The sequence below is a fragment of the Parus major genome, chromosome 2 (assembly GCF_001522545.3).
Source record: "Parus major isolate Abel chromosome 2, Parus_major1.1, whole genome shotgun sequence".
NCBI lineage: Eukaryota > Metazoa > Chordata > Aves > Passeriformes > Paridae > Parus > Parus major.
This window is the reverse complement of record NC_031769.1, coordinates 75652375-75677272: the sequence shown is the minus strand read 5'-3', so window position 1 is coordinate 75677272 and position 24898 is coordinate 75652375. Positions and strand designations below refer to the sequence as shown.

The window sequence follows — 24898 nt, the reverse complement described above, 5'->3', positions numbered from 1 at the left end:
GAAAGAAATCATAAAAGTATAAATGGAATAATTTAAAAGTTATTAAGGAGTAGTGAGGTTAAGTATGCAAGGTGCTCCTCATAACTCAAGTCTATATAAAGATATACAACTGAGTTACTTGGTATGCCTAACAGAAGTTAACATTGAGAGAGTAAGAAAAAGAGGAGAAAAGACAATCCATGCTGTATGGTTAGTCCAACAGTTCAGGTGCATATCCCCAGTACAGATTTACACACACAACTTTAGTCTAATAAACTTTTTAAGAGCTACAGAGGAAAAGGAAAAGCAGTGTTATAAAATAAAAAAAGGTTTTTAAAGGGTGTCAGGATATGCCTAGCCTTCAAAATTTCTCACTACAAAGATATGTTGAATCCCAAGATTCTGTAGGGGTCAGGAACATTGACTTCAACTAGTATTTGGAAAAGGCATTAAACTTCCCTCTCAAATGCCATTTCAAAAAATATTTCATATCTGCTCTCAGTGAGAAAATATTCTTTGAAATAAACACTGTACAGGGTCATATATAAAAAGTTTACAGAAAAAGCAACTCAAGTAGAGCTCAGTTAATAATTGGGATGTTCCTCCCACTGTAAATGATTTTAAGTTTACACTTTCATTTTCCACCTCTGAAAACTGACATAATTTGCAAACTTCATCTGCCAGAGAGCCTGTGGTGCAACTCTTTTCATATAGCAGGATTTGTCACAATCATAAGCTTTTCAGACAAAAAAAAAAACAACAACAAAAAACCAAAACAACAACAAAAACAAACTCCAGTCTGTGTGACAAATAGCAGGATATTTAATGTGAAAAATGTTTTGCAAATCACTTCCTTCCTAAATCTGATGACTCACAGGACACAACATAAAACCCTTTTCCCAAGCATAGCGGACACAGCAAATGGAGAACAACTTTGAAAAGGTGCAAATTAAGTGTTTTCATTAAGATCTGCTCATCAGAAGTAGCACAGTACTAAATAGTAGCACAGATTCTGCATTTCATTCAGTACATACTCAGTGTCTCTTCATATCTCACCAGTCTCTTTTGGAAGGTAACCAACGATAGGACAAGAGGAAATAGGCTCAGGTTGTACCAGGGGTGGTTTAGACTGGATAGCAGTAAGGGGTAGTCAGACATTGTAACAGGCTGCCCAGGGAAGTGATGGAGTCATCATCCCTGGAGGTATTAAACAGACTCATGGATGTGACATTCAGGGAGATCAGGTTTGGTGGCGGACTTGGATGTGTTAGGATAATGGTTGGGCTCAACGATTTTGAAAGTCTTTTCCAACATAAATGACACTTTGACCTTTCAAGCCTTTTTCTCAAAAGTTGTACCATGTACAAAAAATGTAGCATGAGTGACCAGAGGCAACACAATAAAGAAATATTTTCTATTAAATACCAAAAAAAAAAAAAAAAAAAAGCAAACAATTTTCAATTTTGCGCCATCATCTCAGCTAATTCTCCCATTCATCTATTACAAAATTTGGTGAGGTCTGTCTGAAGTGGCCAGCCCTTCCAGAGACATTTATATCCCTAGATCAGAAAAAGATAGCCAGTTCCTTTTCTTTGACTTAAATTTTCATTTTACTGTCATGCTAAGAATGGCACCCTAAGGCATCATACTGACAAATACATTTTATTTTCTGTTACTCCTGATTCCACTGGCAAACATTTGTTTTCCACATCAACTATGCAGGTGATTTGGTCTCACTCATAAATTTTCTTTCAAACTCAGAAGAATTAGGATTTTGATTCATTTCATCTCTGTGCTGTAATTATGACAATAACATCAAGGCCAAATGAAAGCATTAACAAGAGGAAATGAATGGAGTTTTAGGTTTTCAATTGCATTTTATCTTCCTATCAAAAGAAAAACTAGAAAATGATGCAATGTGGCACACAGAAATGAAATTATCAAGAAACCACTATATGGCTTTCCGTAAGTCATTTTAAACTTTCAGAGTTCTTATTAGCAGTAATTTGGCTGTTTATGAATATTGACATTATAAGCCATTCATTAGTCTCAGCACTAGGAGAGTGTGAGATCAAATTACCTATAAACTTACTTAGACTGCAAAATTTTGCTACAAATTTTGCATGAATTTATTCTAAGTGGTGTCTTTCACAACTTTATAGAAGAAATTATCTTCCTTCTTAGCTCCATTAAAACATATTTACTGAGTTATGGACTCCACAGCATGCAAAATTTAACTGATTGAGTTCAAATTACTAACTATTGATTTCTCTTGACTTTGAAAAGATGTTGACATCTGTGGGCAGACATTTCCAGCTTGGTAATATTTAAAGAGGCCTTGGAAAAGGAAAGACAAAACCCTCTAATATCACATCCCTGCTACAGCTATGCCATTGTGTTGCCAGAAATGCTGGAGGAGGTGATCCTTTCTCTCTACAGAACACTGGAGTGACCGCACCTGGACTCCTGGTTCCAATTCTGGGCTCCCCAGTACAAGAGAGGACATACGGGAGAGAGTTCAACAAATGACCAAGAAGATGGTGAAGGGGCTGGATCATCTCTCCTAAAGAAAAAGATGAGAGAACTGGAACTGTTCAGCTTAGAGAAAAAAATGCTCAGACTGGATCTTACCAAGGAGTATAAATATCTATAAAGGAAAAGAATGAATAAGAGGGAAAAAAGACTACTCTGAGTGCTGCCCAGTGACAGGGCAAAAGGGAACAGGCACAAACTGGAAATTCCAAATGAACACAAGAAAACACATCTTCACTGCAGTAAGGCAGGCTGTCCAGTGAGGTCATAAAGTCTTCTGTGGAAATATTCAACATCCAACTGGACATGTTTCCTGGCAGGTTGCTGTAGCTGACCATGCTTGAGCTGGTGGAGCAGACTAGATGATCTCAAGAGATCCTTTCCAATCCACGTGAATCTTTGACTCCCTAAATTTAAAAGGTCTTCTATCAAAGGTATTTCCAGGCAGTCATACACAAAACACCACACTAGAAATTACATTTAAATAACAAATGGTCTAAAGAACTACGAGACACAGCGATTCCAACAAAGGCTTTTAAATTTTAATTCCATCAATATATTACCCCTCTCTATCCATTATACTAACAAGGGCCCGTAGGTGGTATCATAGCGCAAACAATGTATAAAAGAAAATATTAATGGCCATAAGGTGAAATATTTAAAAAAAAATAAATAAAAAAAAAGTCTTGGTCAGTTTACCATCTGCCTGTGAATGCATAGAGGCAAAAGTGTATGAATGTAAGATTATACATTGTTTGAGTTTTCTAATTTTTTAAGAACATCTCTAAAAATCTCTAAGCAATAATGATCCAATGATTACAGACATGCAGTGTAGTAAAAGAAAATAGCCTTAAAACTTCTTCAGTATTAACAGAATCCAGGTGAGATTTCTCTAAGCTCAGTTGGCATGTGTCAGACGTCCTTCAAGCCTCTCAGACAAGATTTAGAGGTATACTTCTGCACAATATTTAACCATACCACAGATAAAGAAAGCATCAACAACAGCTCCTTACTGTGAACTCCAGGCAATTAATTACCTTATGCCTTTGGTATAATTAGCCTGTTAGACATTACAGAGTTACACTAAGATTGATGCATACTATCCAAGCCTAACAGAAAAGGGATAACCATTCTGCTAAACCTGACTTTTTAGATAAAAAAACATTCCTGAGGTAAAATAAAGCCTACAGGCCCAAGTAATCTATACATTTGAGAGCTTGACATAAAATTCTCCCCATATAAACTCCTAGTTTTCAGGCTCACACTTGCAGCTCTACTCCTACTTCTCTAGAGGAAGACCTAGATTACATTTTGATCAGGTGACTATAAAATCTGATCTATAGTTTGAGCAGTAAGTTATACAACAAAAGGGAGCAACATTCAAAATAAAGTGGGCGAACAGTAAAGATGGTGAGAATTGTGGCTAGATATGTCTGAGATCTTTTGACTAAACAAACAATTTTTAGCATAAATAGGTCTCTGTACACTAACATATCCATATATGAAATTCCATGCAGCCATTGACATAATTTAACACTCTTTTTGTGGTACCAAAATCAAAATGTGGTACCAATTAAAAAAGACAAGAGGTTCAAAAGTTGACTCAAGAATCTGTACAAAGATTGAACTGGATAAATCTAATAATCTCAGACATTCCTGATCATGAACATACCCATTGTTTTTCAATTACAGTTTTACTAGACAGAAGGGATAAAAACATCCGCATAATTGTTGTAACTACACTTTCAATCATGTGAATCTATAATTAAAACTATGTTTATGCAGTTTTGTTATAAAGCCACTTCAAACATGAGCAGGTTTTCCTCTTTTGTAGGGAAAAATAATTAATCAAATAAAACAGACAACTTACTTAGGTTACCACTTCTATCCACACTTGCACAAAGGCCACTTGCTGAACTATCAGAGTAGTGCAAGTTATGTGCTTATTTTCTGTCTTTTTATGTGTACACAAACACTGCATCTCAGACACCATTTTGTGACAAAAACAGATAAAGGATGACATGAAGTGTCAACACCTTTCCATATGGTGTTTACCAAAAAAAGATATGCTATATATATATTTGGAAAATATATCACATAGATACAGACTAGATTGTTCTTCAGCACCAGCAATCAATGGGGCTGAGAAAATCTATGCATTTTACATGTGCATGCTATCCTAATCAGTAGTAAGTAAAAGACCTTGATGACAACATATAAGATAATTGGGCAATGAGAAAAATGCAAAATGTATTAAAAAAATAAAAGTTTCAAGGCATAATAAAATGTGCTTCAAGAGCCAAAACATGTAAACAAAGGTAGAATGATTAACAGAGATGACTTTGAACATTGGGTATAGACTGCATCGTTTGGCACAAACTGGCCTCAAAGCACAAAGTTCTAATCTTATCTTTGTACGTTAAAATACAACTTTTTCTATCTTACTGTTTATCTAAAGTCAAAAACATATTGTTTGCAACCTAAAAAACCAAGACAACCACATTTCAGATATACAAACCCATCATTGTACTTTTAGAGAAGACATAGTCAATTGTGAAACTTTGTGTTAATTGTACAAATTAGTTAACAAATTATGTTAATGTAATTAACAAATTGTGTTAATGTGTTCTACAAGTTAGGTAAGAATGTAGTAACAAACCACATAAGTGGTTAAAAGGCAACAGATTGAATTTAGATAGCCATCCTTTCCAAATGTCAACTAGTAAATCACCTCAGGATATAGTATGTTTTTCACTCAAAAAATGAAAGCAAGGTGCACTTTTGAATTGTCTGTCTTTGGCTGTACAGCCCACAGTTCAAAAGAACTGTATTTATGAGCTATGCTCAAGCAGCGAGGTAGAAAACATCATAAACCATCACAATTCACAGTAATATGTATCAGACATCTGATCAAATTCATTACATAAATGCTGACTGCTTTTCTTTCAATATTTTGTTCATTTACATGATGGAGTAAATCCATAGAATGAGTAAACACCACATAAGATTACGGAAATGTTGACATATGCTGCTGAATTGCCTCACATCTGCATGACACCAACACCTGAGAGTGTTACGTCAGGTGCTTGACTCCTGTATCTCAGGCTCATCTGAAATACATGTATCCATCAGCTTTACCCTTCCTTTCATACAGTGGAAAAAATCTATACAAAATAAAAGATTTGTAAGAATGTCCACAGCCAACATTATTCATAATCAGTCTTTAATAACCCATAAGTTAAGATCTGCTGACAATATATCTATGACATAAAACGCACCCCTGATTTGCAAATCAAAATGTTGAATTCTATAATAAAAGGTGAAATTCCTTATTTAGATGTATCTAACACATTTAGTATTAAATGAGCCTTCTTTATTATCCTAATGAGAAATTTTATAAATTTTTGAAACAGTGGTGGGTATTACTTACTCAAAAACATAGTTTGAAGACTTTTGAAAAAATAGTCAAATGGTTGTGCTAAATTTCCCAGTTCTAGATTCTTTCCAACACATTTCAAACAGTGCAATGGTCTGACTAACCAGCACAATAAAGGAGATACTTAAATGAATTATCCTTGGAGTAGTGAAATGTGTAATCAGATCATTTATCATTAATATAAAATAGTAATTCCTTTTTTTTTTAACCATTAAGAGTTATTTGGGGGATATTTTTGTGATTTTACTTTTGTTAACACAAGAAGTGTTTCATGGAGTTACAAGAAAATAAATCACACATTGGTACTTCCCCTGGAAGTTCCTTGCACAGCAAGTCCTAAGGCCTACTCTAAGACTGAATTAAAATCCTACAATGTCATAACAAAATTTTATTCCTTCTGACACAGAGTATTTATGATAAAACAAAACTAAATCAGAAATATTCTGCAGCCAAACCCTGAAATAATTACTGATTTTAAAATACTACAATAAGAATTCTTCCATGTATTAAATTGCTTTTATTCACCAAAGAGAGAAAACAAGTTTCATTTTTATCCCTTTTTTGATTACTTTACTGCTCTTACTGACACAGTATAATACATACTATATTAATAACCTAACCAAGAAAAACTTTCTAGATTATTAGTTACTTTCAGATTTTGAGACATACATTTTTTTGCTCCTTACACAGCATTAAGTTTCAAGAATTTGAGGAGTTTGATTTTACCTTTGTTTTCCTGCAGTGTTAACCTTATTGAAGACATTTGTTTTTCTTCCAAATATCCTATATCACAAGACAAGTGAAGTGTACCCGAGACAACCTATGTCCTAATGTAATGAGTCACATTGCTTTTCCTGTCCACTTTGCCCAAAAAATTAAGACAATGGAAGTGGATATTTGTTTAAACATTCAAAGATTCTACAGAAATGTAAAAATCTCTTCGTATATCCTGAATACTCGCACAAATTATTGCATGTTTTGCACATACTTCAGTAGCCACTTAAAAACCACTGCAAGACATTTTTCCCCTGCTAATATTTCATACAAGTTCTGAAAGTAGTCTACTTGAAGTATTTTACCTTTGAAAACTCTAGAGATCCCTTCTTGTGGTAATCTGAAATCCTGAGCCAGGGCAACACACTCTACAAATTTAGTTTCTTCTTTTTTTGGCTTTACTTTTTCAAATAAAACCAAAACAAAACAAAATCAACAAACCAGTATCAATAAAACTAATTATAAACATTGTACTTGTGAAAGAAAAAAATGCTTAAACTCTTTATGACAAGGCTAAATGTGAAATACAGCTGACTTGCTTTAGGCTCTTCTTACATTGTTGGTTGTATTTCTCAGACAAAACCCTGTTGCTGTATAAGCACTGCTATTTTTCACAGCCAAACTGTATTTTGGACTTAGGTACAACGGACCTAATTTGTCTCCCTTTCAATATGTACTCTTGAAAATAGCTTCTAACCTATCCAGAAGTCATGCTTGACATCTTGACATTTTTCACTCTTTGGCACTCCTTTAAGCATTGCTTCACCTCTTCAGATGTGACTTTGTTAGACAAGGTTATCCTGCAAAAATAATCAGCCACTTCAGGATTTGTGATGATAGAAAAGGAAAAGAAAAGCCTTTCTTCTAAAAGACATAACAACAAAAAATCTCCCATAGAGCGGAAAAAAAAAAAAAAAAAGGGCAAGATTAAAAAAAAAAAATTTCCACAAGTTTTGGTTGCTAAACCACCTATAGTCAAGGAACCATCCATTTGAGAAGAAAATACGACCTTCTACTCTGTGCCTTTTATGTTGGTCATGCTTTGTGGGTATTTTTATAGCTCTAACAACTGAACCTTTCCATTTCATGTCAGCTGTGTCACATATATTGTAAGGAAAGAAGCTACAACATTGAGTCTTAGATGCTCTTTTAGCCTTTGTCACCTACTTGCCAGCAGGTTAGCCAGTTCTGATTCTCTGCAGGTTTATCTGGAAGTCCAGCATTACAGACTGACTTATTCCACCACTGGAACAGAATTAGACACACTGCACAGAGTTAAGAATCCATGAAAATAGAGATCAATGCCTAGATCTTTCTGTCTTTATAATTTTCGGTAACACTAAACAAGGATGATCAGTAATCACTTTTACAAAGGAAATCTCTCAGATCTCTGGTAGGAAACTGAACTTGATCTGTATAATAAACTTCCTGTGATTATAATGATTGTAAAATATTTGTGTTCTGAAAAACTGCAACCTGACAGCAAACATAAACATTTCTGTAGCTGACTAAGGCATAAAACAGATCTGAGCCAGGAAAGAAATCTCCTATGATTTTATCAGCTTCAACCAGTTACCTGTATCTACTGTTAAAATAAATGGAATTGTAACGGTCTCTCAAAAGTGCACTTTTTAAAGCTATAACCTCTTTTTTTCCTTTTGTTTAGTAACTAGACTGGTACATCTAGCTACAAAAACATTTTTATTATTTAATGGGTCAGCCCTAGACCCATTAGAACACAGGAACTATGCATACAAATTTACTGAATGTCATTTAAAGGATTCTTGTCATTATTAAAAATAACAATAATATGGTGAGATAAAGACACTACAGCAGTTCTGTCTTTCCACATACTTTTCTTTTTTTTTGGTAAGAGTTTATCAGAAAGTCAGCTTTCATATAAGCACATACAAGAATATTTCCACCTAGGTTTATACCCCCTTTTATCTTCTAAAGTAAGCATGCATTTCTGAAAGACATGACAAAGAACATTTATTCATATTGCCACCACAACAGCAGTTGAAGCAACCATGACCAATGCCTCATAACTTCCAGAGTAATATTTGACTAGGTTTTTTTTGTTTGAGGACAAATAAAAGTAAATATTTAGACTCAAACAAAATTATTTCAACTGCACTGTGACCTACAGATGCAACAATTACTTTTGAAAACAAATTGCATGATGAATGCATGAAATTCTGAAATGCAGAATTTCAGGTAACATCAGGAACTACCGGAAAGAATTAAAAAAACCCAAAAACCAAACCAAACCAAAAAACAAACAAACAAAAAAAAAAAAAAAACAAAAAACTGAAGAGAGATTTCTGACCATCATCACAAGCTATTTCCAAATTGCATTCTATGCAGCTGTTTTGACTTCACTGATGTTGCATCAGGAATTAATCAGCAAAATTTCTGGCTCATTATTTTCAGAGACCATTTTTAGGAGACCTGTTTCTTAAGCTGGGTTCTTTCCTCAGTTCTCTAAATTTATTTAAAATAAAAACTAATCTCATATTGAGGTATCACTACCCACTTGCTCATGGGATAAAAATATAATGTTACAAGGAAGAAAACTTTCATTTGGATCCAATCACAGCAAGAAAAAAAGCAAAAATGAAAATCTAGAAAGAAATATTTTTATCATCAAATCTGACATATTTTGCTAGTTTTCCACCCATCTTTTCACACTTACAGAACTGCACAGTTGTTACTAGCTTTCTTTTTGGCTGACAGTGAGTTACGTCAAAAAACAAAAAGTTACCATCCACAACGTGCCCCAGTTTCTTTCTTCTCATGGTGTTCTGCCCATCAGGTCCACTAGCTTAACTTCATGCACAGTCAGAGCTGGTGCTGATCAAAATGTTTAGTGTTTGGATTAATCTTTGCTTTTAAGTGAAAGATATTTGGCAGACACATGGTAAGGAGAGGCTACAAAAGCAATTCTACTGTCAGAGAGGTGGCTATAATAATTTCTGGCAGGATACAGTCAAAACCAGCCGAGGTATGCTTGGAGCTGTAATCTTTCTACCAAGCTCAGTAGCAACCAAATCAGCATTTCAGACCAAAGCCTCAAAGTTTTGGAGACAGATGAGAGGAAGAAGTGGCAGATTTTCACAGACAGAACACTAAACTCCTTTAGAAATTGGCTATGGCTTTAAGAAAAAAAATTCTCTCTTATAGAACTAAAAAATGAGAACAAAACTGCTCAGTTTTCTGTGCTAGCTTGCATTTATGGAATAACCAAAACCAGTAAAAACACGAAACCATGAGAATTCTCACATGGCATGTGGCAGCATACAATAAAGATATATCCTTAAAATATAAGATTTTTTCCAGGACTGGCTACATTAATACCCTGCTACAGGAAGTAGTTGATGTGAAGCATTTCCTGAACCCAGCAGCATATAAAATTCACTATGCAATTCTTCCCCTGCCTTGGTCATCTTATGGTTACAAAAGCTGACTCCAGAGCTTATGTGATGAGTACATGTAAATGCTGTCTCTAGGAACCCAGTAGCTGCCAAGTCCCACAGACCCTGGGTAAAAGTTAGGCAGTGGTTCAGCCTCTTTAGATATTTCTCTAACCAAGACCAATTTAAACACAAATAAATGTTGACTGCTACACAAGCTAAAAATTGTCCTCTTGCAAGTAAGGAAACAGCAAATTCACCTTCTTCTTGGGCTCCAGACGCATGGTCTAGCCAAAAGTATGTGTTTCCTCTCTGCTTACTTCAAATAAAATTTATTTGCTGCTCATTTCATAACACCTAGAAATAAAAAAGATCTTACTGAGATAGCATTGGAAATATTCATTTAACATAGTCGCTTTCCAGAAACTGGATTAGGAGTTGTTTGTAGCCCTGGTTCTGTACAAGAGATCATAAATTTCAGATGGGAATATCAAAGGCACTTGCAAAGCAATGTTACTGATGTTAACTCAGTATTTTTAACCCTTCATGTTAGATAAAAGACAGGCTGTCATTAATTAAGACCAGAGAGATGCCACTTCCTTTCTCCATGGTCAGCAGTCTGTAAAAAGTTGAAAAAGATAACACACTGCTTCCATGAAAGAAATAAAAAAAAAGGAAAGAAAGAAAATGTTAAGAGTAAAGCTAAGAGTGAAGCTTTGACTTTTATAATTTCTGTCTGAATAGAATACATTCTGATTTCTATGCTGGGAAGAGAACAAAAATCCAAATTACCTTTTTCATTCAAAAAAGTAGAAAAGAAGTTAGGTGTTTCTAAGAGACACTACAACAGCAAAAATGATAGACTGTATGTGCTGCTTCCAAGAAATAGAAACATTTGATTATTTTGAAGTAGCTGGCCAGAGCTGGCAGTTGAACTCAATTATGATTCTATCAGGTGCCAGCTAATACATTCAATATTATTTGAGAGAAGATGAAATATAGTAGCCCATGCAAATAAGAATGGAAAGGCCTCTCACTAAGCTGATGCTGAGCTGCACTTTGCCCATGAACATGTCGTGCATTCAAGATAAAAAAATCTAATGCATTAAAACTAAAGGATAAAATCAACTGAGCAGAATACTGTAGAAGTGCTTTTGTTTTTGAAACACATTTCTGCAGAACTTAAAGCAGAAAAACGTATAACATGGTATTATTCTCTTTGTAAAAGATCACAAATAATTAAAAAGATTATATTAATGCAATGTCTGCATTGTTTTCTGTGTCCATCTGCAAGAGACCTATTTTCTCTACGCTATTTAGCATATACTGGGAACAGATAATAAGAAGCTTGTTTGAGATTTCTCCAAAGGTTGCACAATGCACTACACATGTAACATTAATTTAGAATTATCAAAAGCTGCAATAAATATTAGGAAAGTATTAAACATATACAGAAATGGAGCAGCAGAGTTGGTCCTTTAGGGAGGCTGATTCTTCCTTATGCTTACTGCCAGGTAGGCCCCAACCCACTAAGAGAAGCCCTGCAGATTAGTATTTTCTGCCAGGCCATGCTGTAAATTATTGCTCTTAATTGTACTGGCATGGTGAACAAGGGGAAAACTAATTCTAAACTCAGAGAAATTAGAGGAAGGACTTTAATTCTGCTCTACTAAGCAAGTGGGTTATCTTAGAAATTAAGGAAATATTTTAAGCACACAAAGAATGTTTCTGTCATCATAATTTTCTAGAATGATCTGTTGTCCATCTGAGCAATTTTGTTTCATGAGCTTAAACTTCCTTCAGATAGTACTCCAGCGACACACAAGTCTTGGTCCTCCCGGTCATCACTTTTTTTCTGTATCTCACCTGAGAATGACATAAATATTTTGTTTCACCTTCACAGGTTCATCTTTTCCTTTGGCCCTAAAGATGTAAAACTGAATAAATCAATACTGCTCTTGCCATTATGACAAACAAGTTACCCTTGTGCTCCAGCTCTTCAATTTTTCATCCACTTATGCTCTTGCCTCCCCACAAATGCTCTTACCTTTCTCAAAACTATGTATTTTTGGAAGAAGGGTTCTTGATTTAGTAATCAGTGCAAGTAAAAAAAGTATCCTTTAAAAATGGGTCTCTCTAACCTGGTTCCTCCAATTACTGAAGTTTGAAGTGGAGGTTCACATCCAAAGTGACTAGAAATGAGCACTTAATAGATGCAATACATTCCCAAGTCAGCGAAATACAGTGCTGAGGTCTTAGAACTGAATTTATCCCTGTGAAATCACCAATAGCTCCGTAGAATTCTACAGATTGCTATTTCTAAAAAATAGCAAATGATAAAGTCAACACTTACTGCAAATAGGACTGCAGAGTGAGCAATAAGAGTGAAAATGTGAAAGGACTTTTGGAGATCCAAAAAGCTCAGATTCCTCCCCAAGGCATGGCTACCTTCTAAGTTTTATTGGGTTGCTTTTGGGCCATGTCCAGATGAATTTTAAAAATCTCTAAGTCTAGAGGTCTCTCTCTAAGCAACTTATCCCAGTGCTTAACCTTGCTCCCTGTGGAAAGCTATCTCTCCAAATCCAACAGGAGTCTGCTTCACTGACACTTGTGGCCACTGTCCCCTGCCCTGTTGCTGTGCACCCCACAGGGGAGACTGGCTCTGACCCGCCTATTGCTGCAACTAGCTCCCTGCAGTGCCCTTTCTCTTGTCTCCTGGCAATACAACCTCCAGAACCTCCCACTCATCACTATATTTTCTTGACCTCCTTCTTGTTTTGGAGCACTGCAAATTTGGCACAGCTGTTCCACTGCAGTGGAGGAGGAGACTTCCATGCCCCAACCTTGCTGCTGTGCCTGTGTTTCCCTGCTGTAAGGGCACTTTCCACTTGTAGTTCATGGCCCATCGTATCCCCATGCCCCTTTCCATGTAACTATTGTCAGCACAGCCGCATCGTTGCACTGGGTAATCCCAAATTAGATGCAGAACTTCTGCTGAACTGTGTGAAGCATTTTTAAACAGAGTTTTAAGACAGATACTCTTGTCCTAAGGAACTTAAGCCTAATCTAGACAAGACAAGTAGATGAGGCAGGATAAAATAAAACTGTTCAAGAAAGACAAGTCATTGAAAAGAAGGCCAGTTGAAAGTTTTGGGACAGATCCAGAGGTACCATGAAGACAAATGCAAATTCAGGACCTTCTGTTCAAAGTGTGGGAGACATAATTGAGAGTCTCAAATGAAGAAATGGGTGATAGAAATAAATAAAGCAATAATATTAGAGGACTACCTGACCGTAAGGCATAAGAATAAAAAAACTATTGAAAGCAAAATAAGATTATGTACAACCTGAGGCCTGCTGCTCATGTCTTCATTCAGCTATTTATTTTTTCACTTCTTTTCAATTCCTTCACTTTTTTTCAATTAACAACATCAAAGATACCATAAGCCACTTTAGGTACTAAAAGGTCTTCAAAAGGAAAGGTAGTACTGCAGTGTGTCTGTACTATCTGACAAGGAAGAGTTGAATAAACCTCTACTGCACTTGAACAATGAGAAGTGAAAAGTATAACCTTAAAATATAAGTGATGGAAAGAAATAAGCATGTGCCTGAAAGGAAATCTCAAATTCATCATCCTAAGCTTTCAAAGACAAACTTTAAACAAAATGGAGAGAGCTGAAAATACCTATTCATTTTGCTTGTGAGAAAAACCAATCTCTCATGCCTTTAGGCAGTACAGAATTACATGGTCTTTTGAACTGAAAAAGTGCAAACTGTAGAGGATCAGACTGAATAAATGTTAAGATACCAGTCTCACAGGGCCTTTGGGAAGCTACTCAATAACAATATTTTTGAGATGTCACACACAGGAATGGTGTATTTGTTGTATTTATATACAACCAAATAGAAATGAAAGGATGTGTATGCAACAAGGAATACTCAAAGACAAAGGAAATATCTGCATGGGAACATGTAACACATACAAAAAGACCCATAATTCTAAGGCAAATTGTAAAGAAAGAAGGCAAAACAAACAAGCAAAGAAAAAAACCCACAAACCACCCAAAAAAAACCACACCAAACTGATAACTTTCAACTTGGCTATGCTATAAGAAATAATAAGTGATTAAACGTTATTCTATTTCAAGTGTTAAAATGTTGGTCTGATTAGTAGGCCTCTTTTCCCCAGTTTATGTAAAGATTTGACATGCAGAATTCATTTAGTCCTTATTGCAAGAAGAAATCTCTTTATCATAGAAAAGGCAGACACTAGCAACTGGATGAGGAGCAGTTTCTTAAATCTGTATTACAGCCCTACTGTTACAGCTGTTGCAGAGTTGCAGATAAGAGTTGTATCCTACGTCCAAAAAATGAAATGTATATATATATGTCTGAAGAAGGCTTTTTGAGTAAGCTCTCATGTTGACCTTGTTGCAAAGACCTGCCTTCCTAAAGACAAATTTTTGGTGTACTTTATTCAGGCTACAAGAATGGTGGCAGCTGTGCAGAAGCCCTTAGGTCTCTGTGATGTCAAGGTTAATACCAACAGAATCCACCTCCATTGCAGAAGTTCTTTCTGTGCTGTTAAGCAAAAGTATCAATAAAAAGCTGAGGCACTTGGCTGAGGATCTCAGTATATCTCAAGGTTGAGATCCAACCCAATATGCAAATATATTTTGCCCTGGTGAGCCAAAATTAAGCAGAAGATAGGTATAATTTTCAATATCTAGTATACTGCTTATAATATCATAAAAAGTATTTACAGACACTGATTATTTGGTCTAAGCCTGTAATCCTCTTTAGGAGTAAGATATCTACTGCATAAATATCTTCTTGAGGGGGAAAAAAATCAACTTCTTTATGTGGCAACCTGTAAAACTAAGTACATCTTCTTGTGAAAAGAAAGAGATAAGAAGGCATAAAGGAGCTGACTCTAATTGGCACCTTTCCTACAATAATCTGGAACAATATTTCAAGAGCAAAAAACAGGTTTAGTCATGCCCTTCTTTTCTTGTATCATATGACAACAAAAGGTTTCAATCTCTTTCTTAAATGACATACTTTTATTTCCTTATTGAATTCTTTATTTAATCTTTTTTATCCTTTTCTTTCTACACTTTTTAATCAATTGCTAAAATTGGTCAGAAGAATTGCACATCAGGTACACAACACTTCCTTTTATTGGCATGAGATACATGGGAGACAGGAGCTCAAAAGGCTAGTCATTATGTGCAGTCCATAAGCTATCATTTCCTGCAGACAATGCATGTTCACAGTTATAGAAGGAATGAAGCCAAATTTGATTTAAACTATCCATTTGAAGTTCATTGTTTCTGCAATTATTTAAAGTCCATATTTGTTCCAAATATAATATTCTCTATAGTCAGGACTCTACAAAAATGTAGCAAAGAACTTGGACCTTTAACATAGCTACAGCTAAAATAAAGACAGAAGTGAAAATACAGAGTGGGCAGTAATGAAAAAGTCATTAAGAAGTGTAAAGACATAAGGGAAAAAGATAGGAACTGGGAAGACAAGAACTCAGCAGGATTAACAACTGCCCCATCCTTAGGTGCCATGGAGGTTCACAGTTCTCTACCTGAGTGGTAGCTGTCTGGTGATCAGGGACTCAGCAGGACCTCACATTGAAGTAATCAGCCATTACAACATTCTGCCTGGGAGTAGCTTACCTATCTAATGTTTCTATCAGAAAATAAATAATTGCTGTGTACTCATAAATTCAGTAAATTTCTGCTTGCAAGTCCCTGTGGAAGGTAAGAGTTGTTCAAATCAATGTGACACAATAGAGAAAGAGTAGAGAAAAGAAAATAATGATTTGATTAAAGAGTTATCTATCAGTTTGAATTTACTAATACTGCAGTTTTTAGAACAAGAAAATGAAGTTGGCCTTCATGTTTTGCAAAAGATAAACAATTTTGCCAATTCAGAAAATCGATTAATATTTTTAAGTCTCAATGTTGATAAAGTATTTTTCAAACAGCAGCCTCATTTTGAATCTGTGGCAACATCATGAAAGCATAGAGAAGAGTCAAGTGTTTCCTTTAGGGCTAACACTGTATGTGGATATTATGGAAATGTCATTATACAAAGCTTTGGTGTCACAGCAAGATCAACAGCAATCCACAAAGATTGACTAGACAGACTGACAGGCTAAAGACCTTGTCTACAAGTCAATTTGTATGACATTCTTTTTCCAGTTCTCATTCTCCTGAATACAGTGCAGTTGCCAGAATGCTGACAACCTTCAGAAGACAAAAAACAATTCTATACTGATGTGCCTCTAATTAGTTTGCAGCTGCCATAAACCTACTTAAATATTGACTAATGTTTTTCAAAAAATATAAAACTAAATCTATAAAGTGAAGATTTAGAGGCTGGGGGCAGGGAAGGGGGTCAAGTACCAGATGACATTAATTCATGAGCTTTAGTTTTAATAAATTCATCGAAGTCCCAAACAAAAAATTTACAAGCTGCCCTTTAATAGTAGAGTGTTTTAATGAAACAACTCATCTTTTACCTGGTATAAAATATGAATGCTAAATATACAAGCATCTAAGTTTTGGGATTTCTCCAAAGTTAAGAAATGTTCTGCTCTTGAAAGCAAAATCATAGCTGTATGTTGTAAAAAGGTATGTGCTTAAAAGTCCAAAATCTTCTAACAAATCCATTTAAATCAATCATGTGCATGGAAACACTCTTCAGTTTTGCTCTGCTAGGGAGTCACAACAGTCATTAAAATATATTAAGCTCCACAATAAATAGAGCAAGTGCTCATTATAATATAATGAGTAGATTATAACACAGTGGTCCTGTGGAGGAAACTCACTGCATGTTATACCTCTTTTTCATTAAAAAAAAAAAAAAAAAAAAAAAAAAAAAAGAAAAAAGAAAAATTGTGAACAAACATGAATAGGGACATCTCCTGTCTCAGCTCAGAATTAGAAAACATACAGGTAGGTTGACATGACATAGCATAGCCAACACACTATCATAATGTAACAACATAAGCCAAACTGGCTTTAGTAGCACAGCAGGCTTTAATAGCTTCAGGAAATCAGTCATCACCTGACCTATATAGTCTGAAAGAGCTCAAGTTCATCAGTCTTCAAGTCACAATGCAAGGCTACATAGTCAATTGTCTTCCTGCTGGATTTCCTTGACAGGTATTTATAAACCTCCTGAATAAGTTTTCATCTAGGAGGCTACTTTGCAAAGGTTCTTACAAAGGAACATCCCTCTGGTCATCTTTTCCATTCATCTGCCTCATGGCTAAAGAAAGATTATCAGAATTATGGTGCCCTATTTTTCTTTCCCTGCATCCAGCCTGTTGCTCCTCCAAATTTCTTTGCTTCAGATCTGAAAATTGACAAACCTTCCTACAAAATGACATAGCTCTCTAATCCAGCAGAAAATTAACCTAGGGAAAAAAAAAAAAAAAGTCCTAGGGAAAAGCAGCAACTTGTTGGCTGAATAATTTTGCATACATTCTCCATAAGTTTCTTTATGGTCTCTGGTGATCAGTTCTCTGGTAACACATATCTATCTACTAACTCCTCCTTAACAGAGCAAGAGGTCTCTAACATTATGCTTTTCTCTTATAGTTTAAAACATGGTTGGTATTAGAATGATGAAGTTGTTTTTGTGGGTATCTGAGAAATATAAAGGCCTCCTCCTGGAAAATATGCATGTAACATGATCAATCCCCCTAAACCTAAAGTCCAGTTTATAGCAGACAAGTGGCATGCACTGTCAAGCCAATGCATTTATGTCCCAGCAGCAAGTTGGCGACTGAACCACAGCACTTGGTCAGCTCTGGGGACCACTCCCTATGTAAAAGCTGTGCACAGTCTGTGTGCCCATGATGTGCCTGCTAAACACCTGGGAAGATGTACATGCTGCTTGAAGGGCCTTGTGGCAGCAGGTCACATCATCTGTGCCAGGATCATAACTATCTTCCCACTCTGCTGCCACTTGGGACAATTCTGGTGCATCCACTCTGTTAACGCACAGGGAACTGTATGCCTTGCATAGCTGTCCAGAGAGCAGGCAAGACAGCAAATAAACCCAGTTTAGGAAGACCTTGTATGAATCAACTGCTACTGTGAATACTCTGGCAGTCTTTACCTGACACCGAAAGCTTTACCAGCTAGAAATATTAAGTTCCACTTGAAAAACATGCTAGTTTCCTGGTTGTCTTGCCATTTTCCAAAACCACTTAGAAGAGTTTCTAGTACAAAGCTACACAGGATTTCAAAGTGTTAGTTGTGCATTCATTGAAAATGAAGAAGTATAAGAAAAAATACTATACTTTTCCACTAGTTTTCTTGAACAAGTTTCTTAGATGGTTCATAACTTAAAAAACCAAAAACAAAACAAAAAAACAACTAAACATACAAAGCTAAATTAACTGATTATTTTACACCTTCCCTCTTGCAAATAGAAAAATATTTAAGATCTCTGTAGCCTAAATAGTCAAGATAATAACTCTGAGCTCGAATTCACTAACATGAATGAAAGAATTCATGCTTCAATGAACAGCAAATATATAACAAACTTTCTTCATCAGCAAAGTGTGTGGAAATTGCATGTATAAATGATGCGTAGCTTTTTTATTGATTTTATTACTCCACCAGTAAGAAACCTTTATATTTGTTGAAAGACCAAATGTGAAACATACAAGAAATAGTGATTGAGGACTGTAATCCAGACATAAATTACTCTCCCAGTATTTTTAAGAATTGTCAATTGCCATGAGCAGGTAATGGCTAACATGCTACAACGCTCATATGCCCTAGTTTTATTTCACCTCTCCTGAAAGCCAAGATTTTACATTGAGAACAGTCAGCACTTCCCAGGTGCTAATACAATACATCAGTGTTAAAAATACCTTTATACAGTCAAATTAAATCTTTCTCACTATTGAATGAATTAAGCAGCTACCTCCCTTTTAGCAACTACTCTTTCCTTCAAATATGCACAAACACATGCATACACACTCCAACACCCTGAAAATTAATAGCAGCATGATTGGCCTGATACTGCTGCTAAACTACTACTTTTTTCATTAATTATAGGAAGATTCTCTACTGAAGGAGCACTTGTATTTTATATATAGAACAGAACTCAGTGAGACAGTCTCAAACCTGCCCCTGAATATCTTAAATGCTTGTCTTGCAATTATAGAGATTGTATTCAGGTTGCTGTTTTTTAAAAATATTTGTTCTATCAATTTCATATCGTCAACAGCAGAACAAGACAGAAAGTTCAACTGAATACAAGCCTGAGAAATTTCATCCCAATATGAGGTGTTGTTTTAAGCCTTCTTCGAACAGCTTCCCAATACATAAATGTTTACAAGTAAAAGACACAAGAAGATTATTTCTCTGGGCAAAGTATAATTACTGAAAATGAAAGCAACCATAGTCTCTTGAACCAAAAGTTTTTCCTTCACAGCTTTTGTACCACCCAGCAAGAACGAGATGTAAAATAAACAGGATTCAAATCCAAATGCACGACTGTTGTAGAACAATATACTACTGATTTGGTTGACTAATCATAAAATTCAAATAAATCATCGCATATAATAATGAAAATGCACATTCCCATCTGTGAACATAAGACAACTTGAACCAAAAAATTGCTCAGTCTAGTGTCATACAATGTTACCAGTAATTTTTACATGCTTTTAATGTACCAAACATTTCTTTTTAAAAAAAGTTAATATTCATTTCTTTGTATCTTCTCAAAGAATACGTGTGTGTATGCATATTATATATACACCCATAACAGTTCTGTAAGAGCTTAATGGCAATTAATTACAAAACAACACAGTGCATGATGGAGACACTGGAACAGGCTGCCCAAGGAAGGTGTCAATGTACAAGGCTGTGAGTAACCAGGTCTAGCAAAAGATGGCTATGTCTGTGTCAGGGAAGAGTAGGTTGGATTAGATGTTCTTCAAAGACCCAAACTATTTAATTATTCTGTGATCCATCTGGAAATACCAAAATGAGGAGTAAACCACATGCAAGGAAGTATTTAGACTACCTATATTGAAGCATGTACCTCTATATCACCAGCAGGGAGAGGAAGCTATCTCCAAAGAATGGTTCAAAGCAATTGAAGTACATTAAAAACTTGAAGATATCTGATTTTTAAGTGCCCAGTTCACTACCCCCATCTAAGAGAGAACCTGAATACAGAAATGGGAGAAATGGTAGAAACGGCAGCTCCCACTTCTCCATCCAACAGACTGTCCTAAGGAAAAGACTGCTGGTTGTATCACCTCACTCATCCTATCTGTTAAGTCAAGACAATGTGGCTGATCCCTCTTGTAAAGCAATTTCAGGGTTCAATATTACAGTAGACTGTGCAGTACTACAAAGAAAAAAAATCTCAGATTTTTGATTAAAGAACAAAGATCCACACTACAGTCATGGTAGTTATGGTAGAAATGCAGCTGGTACCTCAGCTAGCTTGGTATTTTTACACCACATTTCACAAACAGCCTTGAAAAAATGTCCTTGCAAGCACTGGATAAATTATACTGAAACCTAGGTAAGGTGAAGTGAGAATGGAATAATTTGTCTGTGACCTAAATATACTCCCTTTTGCAAGAAGATCTGCTTAAAAGAAGCAAGCAATTTCACAAGGAGTGGGGAGTAAAGTAATGCTTTGTCTTTTCTGTGATAACAAACCCAGCTTTAACTCCAGTCAGGTTTGAACAAATTCCACAAAAATATAAATGACAATTGCCATCAAGAAAAACTGTATTTCTTACAGGCCTCAAGCAACTGCTGAATGTATTTTCATTATATAAGGACTGCAGATGTGCAAATGCTACCAAGTTGCTTGTTGGTTACTTATAAAGCTACGTGACTATTTTATTCTGGCTGTGTTCAATCCACAAAGACACAATTTAAAAAAATCCAAACCCCAAAACAAACCCCTGAAATATCAACTTCCTCCACATAAACACAACCCTTAAATAGGAGATCAGCCTTATTCACTCCTTTCAAATCTCAGTCTGGCTTATTTTAAATTTTGTTGATTATCTTTGAGCATTTTAAAACCAGTTAAAAAACATAAAAAAAGGTAATAGTACATTACTAAAACCATCTTTTAAAAGATTTCAGTATTAACTGTTTTTCTGATAAAACCTGGCTTTGGAGGGGGAAAAAAGTCTTATCCTGCCAATCTTTGTTCTCTCTTATATGATCCATGATTTGTTTAGCTCTCAATTCAGAAGCTTCTTAAAAATTGCACTTCCATTCTTTGAATTTCCAAATTCCAAGTAGCTTCATTTGCTGGAAATGAATAGCAAAACTGTGTGTAATTCAGAATTGAAGTAACACAGTAATAACACTTCAGTATTAGGTTCTGTGATATTTTTTTAAAACAGTATCATGCAATTTTCATTCTTTACAATTATTGTGTAATGCTCATGTCATATATGAAGTTATAGAGTGCTTTAGGGACTTGTCCAAATCTGCCCATCAAGTATATGATGAAGTTTAAGTGCTTCATTCTGATTTATCACCAGACTATATACATACTATTTAAACTGAAGCTCTACTGATCATGGAAAATAAGTTTTCCACTATAATTAATGCATATGAGATATATGTGCTGGCTTACATAGACCTTTGTAGGCTATGCTGGGGTTTTCATATGGAGTTTCTTCTTACGACCTTCACACATGTATCATCTTCCTCTAAGAAAAGATGCATAGAATCACTTCTATAAATGCAATCACTTTATGTTGTTGGGGGGTTTTGCTATGTATTTTGTCCCCTTCCTGCCCTGTCAGTTGCCACCTTTATTTTTGCATTGCTTATAAGCAATGAAATTGTGCCCCATGGTGTCATGATGGCTGATTTAGGCCCCTTTGCAGGACAGGTCTGCCAGGGCTAACTAGCTGTTAGCTGTCCAAACAGGAGCTCATGTTCATCTGCATGGAACAGATGACTCACTGGTATTTAGCTGGTTTTATTCAATCTGATAAGACTGATAATTTTTAGCACTAATTATATTAAGAGAAATGCAGCTTTTAACCAGGAGCAGGAGCTATAGTTAACAGAATTTTTCATACCTTTCAAGTTTCATTTATCAGCCAGAGATAAAGGTTGAAACCTTCCCTACAACCTTATTGAGAACTAGTAATTAAATTGCTCATATTTTTAATGTTTAGAGTTCAGGGACAAAATTATTTACAAAAAAAAAAAAAAAAAATAGAGAAAATAGAGTTACTTTTATATACAGATTATTCCCTGAAGGGTATTATGTAAATTTTACGCACCACAGGAATGTCAGTTCTGGTGCAGTAACAACTGTGCCTCTCTGGCGTGCACACATGCACCCTCATACACTAATTTTGGATGTTGAAGACATTTATCCCCAGTTGTTTTATAACTTTGCACATGTTCACCAGAACTACTACCATGAATTAGCACAGCATGCACCAATGAAGTGGCTGGGTTACAGCCTCTGCATTGCAGGACAAAACCACTAAACATTTTTAATGTAGGTAGTAAAGAACAATGCTCTCAAATTAAGCTACTGGAGAAATTAAGCTAGACAAAGCATAACAACTTTGACTGGCCTTTTGTCCTACTAGCAGAGTCAAAAATCCTATTCTAGGAAGTCTTACAGGATGTTCAGTACCTGCAAGTGGAAAGCATTTAGTTTTGAATCTCATCTGTAAATGGTTCAGTCAGCAGCACAGTGCCCCCTAAGCCATGCTTGTGCACTGGATTTGCTCCATTTTAAAGGAAAGTGCTGTCTGACTATTTCCCCAGCCAATTTTTAGAAAAAGCAGGTAACAGTGAATGTCTTGGTTTGGTTGTTTTCTTGATTTGTTTTGTAAGTTTTTTGTTGGATTGTTTGTTTGTTTCCTGTTTAATTGACATTTTTTAATCAGAAATGAAAAAGTTATTTATTGTAGTCCTTAAATAGGATGATTAGTAACTTTAACTACAAAAGAAAATTATGACATTGTTTCCATAGGTAAGACATTAAAAAAAAAGAGCCACACCTTAATTTGCATTAGGTAGCTATACCATACTATGTCTTCTTCAGAAAAGTATGAAATTAAATGTTCTGTCGAAGGCAGTGAACTAGGTTAGGGAAGCTTTTTGGTTATTTCTCTAAATCTTACCTTTACAGTTAGGTAAAATGCCGAACATGTGCCAAACTTTTAAAATAATTTTATATTTTCCCTGAAGACTTAATATTACTCAGTAGAAGGACAATTTATGCAGAAAGGCTTCAGTGTTTTCACACAACTGTGTAAGGCTGACTGCAGCACAGAAGTAAAGATTTGTAAAGGAAGGAGCTATGCCTAGTGTCTCAGAAAGAAAAATACATTCTGTACCTTGAATATAGGCAGTGATTTTATCACCTGTACTAACTGAAGTCATAATTTCACCTATGTTTTCCATTATATTCCTTTTGATCATGAAAAACTAATGGGGCATTGATGCACATGAAATTGAATATATCCCAACTCCTAATCTGAATGATAAATACATTAAAATATAAGAAATGCTCATACTGCTTTACAGAGATCCAGTCAGAGAAATACATGCAGGCATGTTTCATTGTTTGCCATGTTTCATTGGCTTCTGTAAGCTGTCCTCCTTGTATCTTGTCACTCATGTACACAAAACAGGCACACACAGATGTACACACACACACACACACACACACAGGTTCAGGACTATGTTGTTATCAAAGATACACGTTAGCAAAGTCATCCTAAGGAACTCCTTGCTTGCCGAAACCAGTTCCAGACCACTGACAGTTCCATCAGTCAAAATGTGGTGTGAACTAAAGACACATAGTAGTTTTTATTCATTAGGAAAGGTATTATTGGGGTGGGCTAGGAGGAAATGAAGAGAGGATTTATTTCTGCCTGTGCATTATTTACAGTGCCCTTTACACAAAGTAAAGTTAGGTGACTGCTTAAGCTTTAACAAGAAGGTAAAGGTAAAGGCAGGAGGTCTTTTGCTGCAATTTCAATCCTCAGTTATCATATATAATGTTACGAACATGGGGGAGGGGGGGAACCCAAAACCCTGAAATTTTTATTCAAATACCAAGCTTAATGTTCTTCACATATAGTTCAACATGGCATGCTGTTTTATTGTATAAAAGGCTCTCACATATGTGAGTTGAGCTAAAGAATCTGCCTGCCGTCACCATTAAAATGCATCTGCACATTATCCCCATAAGTTAAGGAGCAGAACTGTAGGTATTACGAACACGGTCACACACAAACACATACACAGAGCGCCGCTACGTTTCTATGCCTGTATTTTGCAGGTCCCTTTGCAACTGCCTCGGATAAGCAAACACGTTTCTACAGCACCACAAGGGTAAGGCTTACGTACCAGCGGCAACTTTAACACAGAAAAATTACAGGTTGTGCACCCACTACGACAGCATTACTGCACAAAATATTTTGCGCTACTTAGAAGGCTGTGTTAGCGGCACCTCCGTCCAGAAATATCCACGTTGCCACATATTAAAGTGTCATTTTATTTAAGCCTTACCTTGGCTGACTTGCCCTAACTGGTGACAAGGCACTTTAATTTATAAGAAGCAAATAGGGACTTTTCGCAGTGCTGGCGGCACAGCTGCTCGCCGTCCTCAGAGAGGCACCCGGCCCCGGCTCCGCATCCCTCGGAGCCCCGAGCCCCGCGCCGCCGCTCCTGCAGCGCCGGCAGCCCGGGCGATTGGCCGC

General features: G+C 35.9%; 1 protein-coding gene across 8 annotated transcripts in view; it reads right to left on the bottom strand.

Annotated features, from left to right (window-relative positions):
• Positions 1-24898, bottom strand: part of CDH18 (cadherin 18) — a 1344136-nt gene that overhangs the window by 210536 nt on the left and 1108702 nt on the right. Inside the window, exon 1 of one of the 8 annotated variants that reach the window (XM_015653040.3) lies at positions 24708-24846. The exons of the other annotated variants lie outside the window; for them this stretch is intronic. The gene's annotated coding sequence lies outside the window, so the exon portion shown is untranslated. Of the gene's footprint in view, positions 1-24707; positions 24847-24898 lie in introns of those variants that run through there. 8 annotated transcript variants of the gene reach the window in all.